Source organism: Podarcis filfolensis (genome assembly GCF_964270895.1).
Source record: "Podarcis filfolensis genome assembly, chromosome: W".
NCBI lineage: Eukaryota > Metazoa > Chordata > Lepidosauria > Squamata > Lacertidae > Podarcis > Podarcis filfolensis.
The window spans coordinates 13456276-13469375 of record NC_139619.1 but is presented as its reverse complement, the minus strand read 5'-3'; positions in this window follow the sequence as shown (position 1 = coordinate 13469375).

Genomic DNA, 13100 nt, shown 5'->3' with positions numbered 1-13100 from the left:
GGTGGTTCTGTTAGACTATGAACCACCTGAAAGAGTCTCCTGGTACTGTTTTCACCAACAGATCCAGCAACAATGGTCCTCCTCACCGTCGCTATCGCCACTTGGTAGGCTCGACGTTGAGCTCTAACCCGTGTTTGGTCTCATTTGACGTGGGTTTTTCACCACCAGCACTTTAGCTGTCTCAGGAATTGTTTCATCACCCTCAGCCCCAGGGGTAGAACCACAGGGTCATCCAAGTGCCATGCCATTGGAGAGGGTGCTTTTTAAGGTTTGTGGAGCAGCACCCTCTTATTCCCCACCACCAAATGTGCTTTCCATGTGTTTGGCCGCCGTCTATCGGGTCTCCCCAGATGAATTTGCTATTAGAAGGAGGCATGTGAAGCCATAATCCTGGAAAGAGATTCTGGAGAGAAGCACTCGACCCAATTTTAGCCTTTGGTTCTGTGAGAGGCGCCCAGTGCTTGGTCTTACTAGCTGCAGCTCAACTTTAACTATGTTTACAGCAGAGGAGCAAGTCCTGGAGGGCTGGCTTCCTATTCCTATTCTTCCTATATTCAAAATATAGTCTGGCCCACCACATGTTCTTGTGGGATGTGAAACACAAGAGCAGTCAAGTACAACATTCCTAGAGTGCACATGTTTACACATGGGGAGGAATGTTTGTCCAGCCAGCAGGTAAACTTCCTGTTTCCTTCTGGGCTGGGACAAACTTCCTCTACATGTGATTAAAGGTGGGTGTGGCCTCACCTGTGCAGGTAACGACAAAAGCACAGGGCAGGGCAGCCATCTCTCTCTCTCTTTCACCACATGCATCGAAGAAGCAACATCTGCTTAGCCGAAGATGCCCTCTTGGCCTCTAGCCAAGAGAGGACAAAGGGACTGTCTTCTTATGGAATAGTTTTCAAGTGTATGTTACTTTTCTAAGCTAAGTCTGCCTTCTGGGATCCGATTGTGAACAGAATGTGAGTAAACTCTTTTTATACTTTTATAGAAGACTGTGTCATGTCTTATCTTTTATGAGGGAATAAGGGGGAAATACCAGAAGAGTTATTATAGAGGCTTTAGCGAGCCTGAGCAAACGCATCCACTGCCAATTTTAGAAGACGGGAATGTTACTCTGCTAAATTGTGGAACTTGTTAAGACCAGTTGGATAAGGATATAATCAGACAATATATCCTCTCCTGCATCCCTGAACATTCCCACAGGTCTGAGGGACGGTGGACAGGCCATAGGCAAACATGTCCAGACTTCTCACTCAGTACAAGCTTAACACAGGTAAGCATGTCCAGGCACCTCTTAAGTAAAGCTAAAGGTAAAGGGAGCCCTGACCATTAGGTCCAGTCGTGACCGACTCGGGGTTGCAGTGCTCATCTCGCTTTATTGTCCGAGGGAGCCGGCGTGCAGCTTCCGGGTCATGTGGCCAGCAGGACTAAGCCGCTTCTGGCAAACCAGAGCAGCGCACGGAAATGCCGTTTGCCTTCCCGCCGGAGCGGCACCTATTGATCTACTTGCACTTGGACGTGCTTTCGAACTGCTAGGTTGGCAGGAGCAGGGACCGAGCAACGGGAGCTCAGCCCGTCGCAGGGATTCGAACTGCCGACCTTCTGATCGGCAACCCTAGGCTCTGTGGTTTAGACCGCAGCGCCACCCGCGTCCCTCCTGCACATCCATACCCTGGGGCAAGTCTGGGGATGGGCTCTTGGTTTCTTTGGCCAACTAAAAAAGGTAAAGGTAAAGGTACCCCTGCCCGTATGGGCCAGTCGTGTCTTCAAGCTGTGCCTGTGTGCGCCTGACAAATCTGCCCCATTGCCTTTCCCTTGTCAAAATTTATCTTTCCCCCCACCTCCAGTCTCCGTTGTTGTGTGTCCTGGCTGAGAGGAAAAACAGAAGACGGGGGGCCATCGGTCAGGGATAGTCTACTTGAGATTCCTGCATTGCCCCAGGGGGTTGGCTTGATGACCCTCAGGGGTCCCTTCCAGCTCCACTCTTCTCTGGTGCAGGCTTGTGCAGAGTTTTAGGTACAAGTTGGGTGCAAGGGGTGCAGCCCATCTTATGCACCGCCGGCTCGGGAAGAAGTTAAGAGAGTCTGTGTACTGGTCCAGTAAACGCTTCCGCTGCGCCACCAGCAACAGTTCTCTTTGCAGAGCATTAATTAAGTCCAGTGCAGAGATTCTTGTTGCAGTACAAGCTTCAAAGTCTCAGCAGCAAAGAAATAACGACACAGGGAAGCCTGTCTTTCCAAAGACAGGTTTATTGCAGAAAGATAACAGAAACACCTCCGGAGCTTTCAGACATTTTTGCTTCACGCCCCACAGGCAGAGAAAACAAACACTCTTTATATACTGAGCAACTTAACAACTTAACGAGCTTGACTACTTAAAGTCACATGACATTGCTAACTTGCCAGCGTCTTAGGTTTCACACCTTAACACCCCCTCTCGCTGGCAATACAAAAACAAAATTACTTCAGACCCATTTCTTCACAAAAGTTTTCATGCCGCTGAAACCCAAGCGGTTTCGTAAAACCATCAGCTTGATTTTCATGACTGGGACAGTAATTTAATTTAACAATTCCTGCTTTTACCATTTGACAAACATTTTGAAAGCGGATATCCAAATGTTTTGTACGACCTTTAAACTGCCCATTTTGTGCTAACTTAAGACATGGTTGATTATCACCCCATACAGTGATTGGAGTGATGGCCTTTTCATACATCTCTTGTGCCAAGCACTTGTAAAATTCTAGATCTCTACATAACTCAGATAAGGCACAGAACTCAGCTTCTGTTGACGACAAAGCAATCAGGTTCTGTTTCTTGGATCTCCACCCAATCAGAGAGTTACCAAATTTTATTACACAGCCAGACACTGATTTTCTATCTTTTAAATTTGCCCAATCACTATCTGCCCAACAAGTAATCTGTGCTTGTCCTTCAGAAGATAATTCAAGGCAAAAATCTTTGGTGTATTGTAAATATCTTAACACTCTTTGAATTCCTTTCCATGCATTTACACTAGGTTTTGAAGCTTCTCTGCTGAGTAAGTTAACAGCGTAAGCAATATCTGGTCTACTCCATTGCGAAAGATGAAGTAAGCTTCCCAGTGCTGACTGAAAGATTTCAGCACGCTTGAATTCAGCACTATCCTTGAACTCATTGTCTTTTACAAAACCCATTTCCATTGGTGTTCTAACACCTGCACACTCCGTCATGCCAAATTTTTTCAACATTTGCAATATCTTGCCTTTTTGATTCAGCAGAAAACTGCCATTTTTGGTCCTATCTATCTGAACACCAAGATAGACCTTCACATCACCAAGATTCTTAACTCTGAAGTGTTTATTTAACTCTTTGGCTAGTTTTTTTACTTGTTCTTGTGTCTTTGAAGTATAAATCAGGTCATCTACATAAACAAGCAAAGATTCTTGAGCATCTCCTGAACCTCTGAAATATAAGCAATTGTCAGCCTTGCTCCTGCTAAAACCAATGCCTACCAAAACGTCATTCAAACACTCATTCCAATTATGAGCAGATTGCTTGAGTCCATAAATAGATTTATGTAGTTTCCATACCTGATTTGATTTACCAACTTTCAATCCTGGCGGTAGCTCCATATAGAGCTCTTCAGCCAAGTCTGAATGAAGATAAGCTGTAGAGACATCAAATTGATTCACTTTGAACCCTTTCTGAGCAGCAACTGCTAATAGTGCCTGTAGGGTTTCACTCCTTGAAGTGGGTGCATAGACTTCGGAATAATGTAACCCCTTTCTTTGCGTAAAACCTCGAGCTACAAGCCTTGCTTTGTACTCTGGTTTCCCCATCGCTGTTGTCTTTATCCTGTACACCCACCTACAACTTACTGCCTTGGTACCTTCTGGCAGTTTGGTGATGGAAAACACACCCAGTTCTTTCATAGAATTCAACTCTTTTTGCATGGCCTCACGCCACCTACTGGCCTCCTCCTGGGGTAATTGCTCAACCTCCTCAAAACTTTCAGGTTCGCAATTTGCCAAACCAGCCCAAACACTAATAGCTTGGTACCTTTCAGGAGGTTTACCTTTGTTGGTACGCTTGGAACGCCTTAACAGTTCCTGCGATGTTCCTTCAGTTTCTCCCTCTGACCCAGAATCACTAGTCGTCACCTGTTTGTCACTAGTAGTTGAAGAACTTTCTGATTCTGACTTTACACGTCTCTCTTGCTGTACAGGTGAACTTTTAGAGCTAGAAGATTCTGACTTTACAGACTTGGGTGAACTAGACGATTTCTCACCCTCGTCCTTAGACTCAAATTCCTCAGCCTGTTCTGGAACTAATACCTGCCCGGGGGCCTGAGTTTCATTGTTACTGTTCACCACATCAAATAGTATGTCAGGATTTCCATGAATTTTATTCCAACCATCCTGTTCACAAAATTCTGCACTTCTGCTGATTGTGATTTTCGTTTGATTGCCTTCTACATTCACAAATCTCCAACCTTTTGTGTTTGCTTGATAACCACAGAAAAACATTTCTTTAGATCTAGGATCGCCTTTCCTACGTTGTGCCCTAGGCACCAGCACATAAGCACGACATCCAAAAACTCTTAGATGATCAATTTTGGGGTTTTTTCCAAATAGCATGAAGTAAGGAGTGTTGCCTACAGTGCTATTGTATACTCTGTTAAAAGTATAATTCGCATACAGTGCAGCCTCAGCCCAAAAACGCTGTGGAAGTCCAGAATCAAACAGCAAAGCAACAATGGCTTCCTGTAATGTACGAAATTTTCTTTCGGCAACTGCATTCTCCTGTGGTGAATAGGGATTGGTAAGTCTATGAACTATACCTTTCCTTTTTAACCATGTCTCCAGCGTGTGGTTTACATATTCCCCACCACGATCTGATTGTATTTTACGTACCCTGGTGTCAAATTTACATTCGACTTCTTCAATCCAATCCATCAGGATGGAAGCTGCTTGTGATTTTTCTTTCAGAAAGAAAACCCAACTAGCCCTTGAAAAATCATCCACCAAAATTTGCATAAATCTCGCACCTCCAAGCGATTTGACTGGCATAGGGCCGCACACGTCTGTGTGCACAAGTTCAAAGGGTTTTTTGCTTACTCTATCAGATCTAGGATAGTTACATGTCTTAACCTTAGCATGTTTACAAGCACAACAATCCAGAAAATTTGGACAGGGTTTAATGTTACACTCCTCAGCTAAATCTGGCATCTTGCTTACATACTTAAAGCATATATGAGCTAACCTTCTGTGTAGTAGATGTGCACAACCTGTATGAGGAGCCTTATTTACACACTTAGCTTGCGCTTCACCTGTTGAACATCTACCTGCTGCTAACTGCTCTTCATCCAAAACAAAAAGCCCATCCTCACAGGGAATTTTAACTAGCTCCTTCCCCTGTTTCGAAATGGTGCACACATCATTTTCAAACTCAACCTTAAAACCACTTTTTACCAGGCATAACACACTCAAAAGTCCATTCTTCATTCCTGGAAGAACAAAAACAGGAAGGTTAGTTTGCAAACAGTTAACATAAATTGTGCCTTTAAGGTTCATTTCTCGCTTACTATTGTCTGCTATAGTCACAGTTTTTGCAACTGGCAATGTCTTGCAGTTCATCAAGCTGCCACTAGATGTTGCTGGAACTAAACTGTGACTTGCTCCACTGTCAATTATCCACTTCAAGGTTTGTTGGCTCCTTTTTGTGCTGCCATTGCAGATAGTCCCTTATCAGCTCCTGCTCCCCCTCTGGATCATTGATTCTTGTAGTTCTCACGTCGTCTTCCCCTGTAGCTCCGGAAACTGGCCTTGGACTGTTGAAATTCCTGTTGCTTTTCTGGACACTTTGCTATCAAATGAAACCTGCTGCCACATCGAAAACATGACTTGCTGGCCATAGCAGACACTTGTGAGGCTTCCTTACAGCTCTGCCTGCTAGTTCCCCCACACTGGGAATTATCTGAACATCCAACCCTTGGGGTATTTGAATTATCAATACGTTTTCGATGATGTTGATATTCTTGCTCACACAATCTACCAGTCACATAATTCATATTCAGCTGGTCCTCTGCCAAAACTTGTAAAGTTAGTACTAAGTTTTCAAACCCTGCATGCAGGCTGCTAAGCAGAGTATAAACTAATATTTTCAGGAAAATTCACACCTAGAGATGACAGTCGGTTGAAATACTTAGTCATCTGTGACGTGTGTTCAACCACACTATCCCCTGGCTTCAGTTTCAACTCATACAAAGCACGTATAATGTTCACCTTCTCTCCGGGCGTGGCTCTATGGTGAATTCGCCTAAGAGCTTCCCAAATTTCAAATGCAGGCCTTAAATTTTCCACATGAGGTAATTGGGAATCGTCTATCGATACCATCAACATGCATCTAGCTTTAGTGTCCATTTTATCATGTTCCCTGTTCTGAGCATGTGCAGCAGCCTGTTGCTCTGCTGTGGCATCTGCTGCAACAGCCACAAACGGCTTTCGCCTCTGGACATAGTCAGCCCACACTTCTTTGGCTTCCAACCAGACTTGAGCCCTCTTAGACCACTGCACGTAATTAGCAGAGTTCATCTTTGTAAAGGGAACCTGGAAATTTTCCACTGCCATTCTTGGGGTCTGCTGCTACTCCCTCTGTGTGCCCTTGCTTTTCTTTCCCCTTGGGATTTGTTTTACTCACTTTTCAGACGCCTCCAGCCTCCTCTGACGCCTTTTAAACTTTTTCCCTCCGTCTCTTCACTAGCAACCTACCACCGTCCTCTGTTTTTATTAACAAAACAAAAACACAATGGGAGGTCAAGCTAGCCTTTTGCAGCTAATGAAGCTGTAAATCTTCACTTACGCAGCTCTCTCAACTTTCTGCAGCCTCTCAGTTCCTTTAAGAGCTGGATTTACGACCAAGCCGGTCTTCTCTCATCCGAAAGCTGCTTTCACTTTCTCTGCACACAATACAGCTGTAGAAACGTAGAAGGAGCCATAACCTAAGAGAGTCTATGTACTGGTCCAGTAAACGCTTCCGCTGCGCCACCAGCAACAGTTCTCTTTGCAGAGCATTAATTAAGTCCAGTGCAGAGATTCTTGTTGCAGTACAAGCTTCAAAGTCTCAGCAGCAAAGAAATAACGACACAGGGAAGCCTGTCTTTCCAAAGACAGGTTTATTGCAGAAAGATAACAGAAACACCTCCGGAGCTTTCAGACATTTTTGCTTCACGCCCCACAGGCAGAGAAAACAAACACTCTTTATATACTGAGCAACTTAACAACTTAACGAGCTTGACTACTTAAAGTCACATGACATTGCTAACTTGCCAACGTCTTAGGTTTCACACCTTAACAGAAGTCCCACTGATCATGATGAGACTCGCAGGCGAGTAGATTGCTGCTGTGCAGGCCTGCTGTTGAAATCAATGTTTTCCTTTTCAGAGCATGGTGAAATCCCCATGACTAAAACCTCCCCTTCCGTAGTTTCTGTCAGGAGTTCAGCCTACACTCGAGTAGCACCCTGGCAGAGACACGTGCCCGACTGGCATGTTCCCTCCCTCCTGGTCGATCGTTTGGTAGCTTCATAAGCTTTCTTCAGCCCGAACATCACAGCGACCGATGCCAAGCGACACCGGCACACTTAGGGATCCGCAAGAGTTTGTGCATCATGCGTGACAGACCTCAGCAACTCAGCATTTTGGCTAATCGGCTTTATTTACATATCAACACACACACGGAGCACTGCAACATGGCTCCCTCTCTCTCAAGCATCAGACAGCAAAGAGAAAAAGAACAAAGGACAATAGTCCCACTTCGCGGAACACAGGAACACAAACATCCTGTCGTCGTCACTTCCCACTCTGTGGAGTCAAAACATAGACAACAATCCCACGACTGCAATCATGGAGCTGGAATTCTAACAGATTCAAGCACTCCTACAGGTTCCGCAGAATATCTGTACTGCATGGTTTAGTGTGGCAGCACCTGCCCTTTGGAACTCCCCGCCTCTTGCAACAAAGCACGTGCCTTTGCTAGACGCTTTTCAGGCACCTGCTAAAAGCGTTCTTGTTTAGGCAAGCATACCTAGAAGCTTAGGAAGTTGAAGTAATTTTCTTTTTTTTTTTGGAAATAATTTTTATTAGTTTGCATCAAAAACAATAAACAAATTAGTTCACATCATTTGTTTCACAGTTTACTCTTTTTCTAGACTTCCTTCAGTTTTTCCGTAAATCATTCGTAGCCATCATTTAAGTTACGCATTTCTTAGATTTATATTGACATTCTTTATATCTTTCAATTTGTTCCCTTTAGACAATATTTCTTAATTTTTCACAGTGCTTCTTTAAATCCCCTTAGCGTTATCTGACCATTACTTATACTTTCCAGATATTCCACGAATTTCCCCCAGTCCTCGATGAAATTTTGGTCTCTTAAATATCTGATCTTTCCTGTCAATTTGTCCAACTCAGCATAATCTAACAATTTTATTCTCCATTCTTCTACAGTCGGTGTTTCCTGTTGTTTCCACTTCTGAGCCATTAACACTCTTGCCGCCGTCACCGCATATTGAAAAAATTTATGATCTTTTCTTTTTATCTCATTTCCTAATATTCCTAATAAAAAAACTTCTGGTTCCTTTTTAAATGTGTATTTTAGTATCTTCTTAAGTTCATTATATATTTTTTCCCAGAAGTCTTTCACTTTCCTGCATTCCCACCACATATGGTGGAAGGAACCCTCCCTATCTTTACACTTCCAACACCTATTGCTTATCTTATGCATTTTTGCTAATTTTGTAGGTGTCATATACCATCTGAAGAACATTTTCATAACGTTTTCTTTTAGTTGCGTACATGCGGTGAAGTTTAGACCCTCTTTCCATAGCTTTTCCCAATCCTCAAATTGTATATTGTGGCCCACATCTCTGGCCCAGTGTAGCATTACCGACTTTACCTCTTCGTCTTTTAAATTCCATTCTAGCAACAACTTATACATTTTGGATAAGATTTTTCCATCATTATCTATAATTTCCCTCTGAAATTTGGAGTCCTTGTCTGCATACCCATGTTCTTTACACTCCTTTCTAAACATTTCATTAATTTGAAAGTAATGCAGCCAATCATATACATGTTCTTTAACTTGCTCAAATGGTTTCATTTTCCATTTGCCTCCTTCCCTAAATAATAATTGATTATACGTTATCCACTTGCATCTCATGTTTAATTTCTTTACAGTCATAACTTCCAGGGGAGATAACCAGTGTGGAATTCTAGGTTCTAATAAGTTTTTATACCTCTCCCATATTTGAATTAAAGGACCTCGGAAAATGTGGTTCTCAAAACCTTTGTGCACTTTCCTTTTACCGTACCATAGATAGGCGTGCCATCCGAATCTATTGTCGAACCCCTCCAAATCAAGGAGTTCGTTATTTTCTAATTTGATCCACTCTTTCAACCAACAAAGGCACGACGCCTTGTAATAAAGTTTCATATCCGGCAGGGCAAAGCCTCCCCTTTCTCTTATATCTGTCAACAGCTTAAATTGAATTCTAGGTTTTTTGCCCTGCCAAATATATCTTGATATCACTCTTTGCCATTCTATAAAAATTCTATTCCCCTTCATTATAGGGATGGTCTGAAATAAAAATAACAATTTTGGTAGCACGTTCATCTTAATTGTGGAGATCCTACCCCAAAATGACAATCTCATTCTTCCCCACATTTCCAGGTCCTTTCTTATTTCATTCCATACTGGCTCATAATTGTTCTTATACAAGTCTATATTTTTGGAAGTTAACCATATTCCTAAATATTTAACCTTTTTGGCCACCTCAATCTGTGTTTGTTGCTGTATTGATTCTATTACACTTTGATCCATATTTTTCACAATCATTTTTGTTTTGTTTTTTTATTTAATTTGAACCCTGCCACATCTCCAAATTGTTCCATTTATTCCATTACTTCTTTTACTGTATTTATTGGCTCTTCCATCATGATTACCAAATCATCTGCAAATGCTTTAGTCTTATATTCTCTTTTGCCGATTGTCACTCCTTTTATTTTCTCATTTTGTCTAATAGAGTTTAGAAGCACTTCTAACACCGTTATAAATAATAATGGGGAAAGCGGGCATCCCTGCCTCGTTCCTTTCTGTATTTTTATTTCTTCTGTAACTACATTATTTATAATCAATTTTGCTTTTTGTTCTGTGTAGATTGCCCTTATTCCGTTAAAAAATTCTTTGCCTACTTCCATATATTCCAGATTTTTCAACATAAAATCCCATGTTATATTGTCGAACGCCTTCTCCGCATCGACAAACATCATTATGGCTTGCTTATCGATCCTGGCAGACAGATATTCTATGATGTTAATTATATTTCTTATATTGTCTTTCATCTGCCTGCCTGGAAGAAAGCCTGCCTGATCTTTATGGATAGTTTCTAGTAATAAGTTCTTCATCCTCTTTGCCAAAATTCCTGCAAATATTTTATAGTCTGTATTTAGCAGTGAGATCGGCCTATAGTTTTTAACTTGAGTTAAGTCTGAGTCCTGTTTAGGGATAAATGTAATATTTGCCTCTTTCCATGTTTCCGGAATTTCTCCTTCTCTTAAGATATTATTCATAACTTCTTTTAGTGGTGTCATCAATATAGGTTTCAATTCTTTATAATAACACGCGGTGAATCCGTCTGGCCCTGGAGCCTTTCCCCTTTTTAAATCTTTTATTGCCTCATTAATTTCTTCTATTTCGATTGGGGTGTTCAATTGTTCTTTTTTATCTGTCGGGATCTTCTGCACTTTTTTTGTCTTTCAAAAATCTTTCTATTTTTCTACAGTTGTTTCTTTCTTTATTCTTATATAGTCTTCTGTAGTAATCAATGAACCCCTTTCTGATCTCCTTCGGGTTAGTTATCTCTTCTCCATCTGATATTATTTTATTTATTGTACTTTGTTCCTTTCTTTTCTTAATTTGCCATGCAAGCCACTTTCCTGATTTATTTGAGAATTCGAAGTTCTTTTGTCTCAGTTTCTTGATATTCCATTCCACTTCTCTATTTATTATAACTGCAAACTGAGTTTGTAAAACCTTAATGTTTTCTTTTATTCTCAAATTGTTTGGTTTCTTAATTAATTTTTGTTCATTATCCATTATTTGTTTCAGAATTTCTTCTTTGCCTTTTTCTCTGTTTTTATTCTTAATCGTATTTTGCTGTATAAAGAACCCCCTCATTACTGCCTTGCTTGCATCCCATACCACTTTTGACTTTGTTCCCTTGTTACAGTTATCAACAAAATAATCTGTTAACTTCTTTTGCGCTTTTTCCACTATTTTCTGGTCATCCGTGAGATAATCTTTTAATCTCCATCTAAAAGTTCTTTCCTCAAAACCTTTCAATTGGAATTCTATTGGGTTATGGTCGGAAATTACTTTCGGTTGGATTTCTATTTGTTGAGTTCTTGGGATCAGTTCGTTCGAGATCCAGATCTGATCTATCCTTGACATTGACTGGTTCGGTTCAGAATAATAAGTGAATTGTTTGTCTAACGGATGTCTAAGACGCCAAATATCCATCAAATTATAATTTTTTATCATTGAGAAAAAAGATTTGGGTAGCTTCCCCTCCTTACTTATTCCTTCTCTAAGTCTATCCATTTCTAATGAGACTACCCCGTTCATGTCGCCCATTAATATGATTTTCTGATCCATATATTCAAATAATTTTTCTTCTAGGGTTTTGTAAAATTCAGTCTTATTACCGTTTGGCGCATAGATCCCGACTATAATCAGACTTTCTCCTTGCCATTTAATTCGAACCGCGATTATCCTTCCCTCTTCATCTTTGAAAATTTGTTGGGCTTCAATTTTATTTTTTATATATATGACCACTCCTCTTTTTTTCTCTTTGTCCGAAGATACAAATTCTTTCCCTAATCTTTTGTTAATTAACACTTTTCTATGTCTCCTTGCCACATGTGTCTCTTGTAAACAAATGATATCTAAGTTTTTCTTTTTTAAAAACTGTTCAATTTTATTCCTTTTCTTTTTTTCATTCATCCCATTAATATTCCAATTCCAAATTTTTAGCGCCATAATTTTCAAGTTTTTGATAAGTTTAATTTATATCCCTATAATTTAGCTAGTTCTTCTTCTTCCTCCTCTTCTTCTTCTTCTGTATACCCTCCGTTTTCTCCCTCTTCCTCCTCTAGTCTTTGTTTTCCTGGTGATCTTCCCTCTGCTCCTTTAATTTCTTCTGCTTCTGGTCTTAATTCTTTATACTTTCTCAGAAATTTCCCGGTTTCTTCTGGGTTTGTCAATCTGTGTCTCTTACTTCTATACATGAATGTGATTTCTTCTGGGAACTCCCATCTGAATTCAATGTTGTTTCTCTTCAATGTCTGTACCAGAGCTTTATAGGGGTCTCTTCGTTTAAGTAATCTAATTGGTATGTCTTTAAAGATAATTATGAAATTCCCATCTATATTCAATCTTTTTTCTCTATTCTTCTGTAAGATCATATTTCTCATTTCTCTGTCTTTAAATGTAATCAGACAATCTCCTGTAAATCTTTTTGCTTTTGTTGATTTTACTCTCATTCTAAATACGTTTTGAACTGATTTTGCCATTTCTTCTATTGATAGATCCAACCATTGCGCTAGTTCTTTTATCAATTTCTCCTTGATGTTTTCTCCTTGTGACTCTGGCACAGCTCTAAATCTCAGATTAACCTCCCTCTGTCGTAATTCATTCATGGCTATTACATCTTTCATATCCTCTTGTGCTTTATTTAGTTCTATCATCTCTGCCTTTATCTTTTCTTCTTCCCGCTTAACATCTTTCATTTCCAATCTTGTCTTCTTCATTCCCTCTTCTACCGATTGTGTCCTTCTGAACACTTCTTTAATTTGGCCTTTCAGTTCCTTAACTGTTTCATCAAATTTTTTATCCATTCTCCCAATTTTGTTGTCTACCTGCTCTAATTTAGACTCTAGATTCTTTTCACTCTGTCTGATTTCTGCAAGCATTCTTAAAATATCAGCCTTGAAATCTACTTCTTGCTTAGACCTTTTCCTCTCCGCAGGTGTCCCCCCATCAGTCCCCTTCTTCAATGGGTTT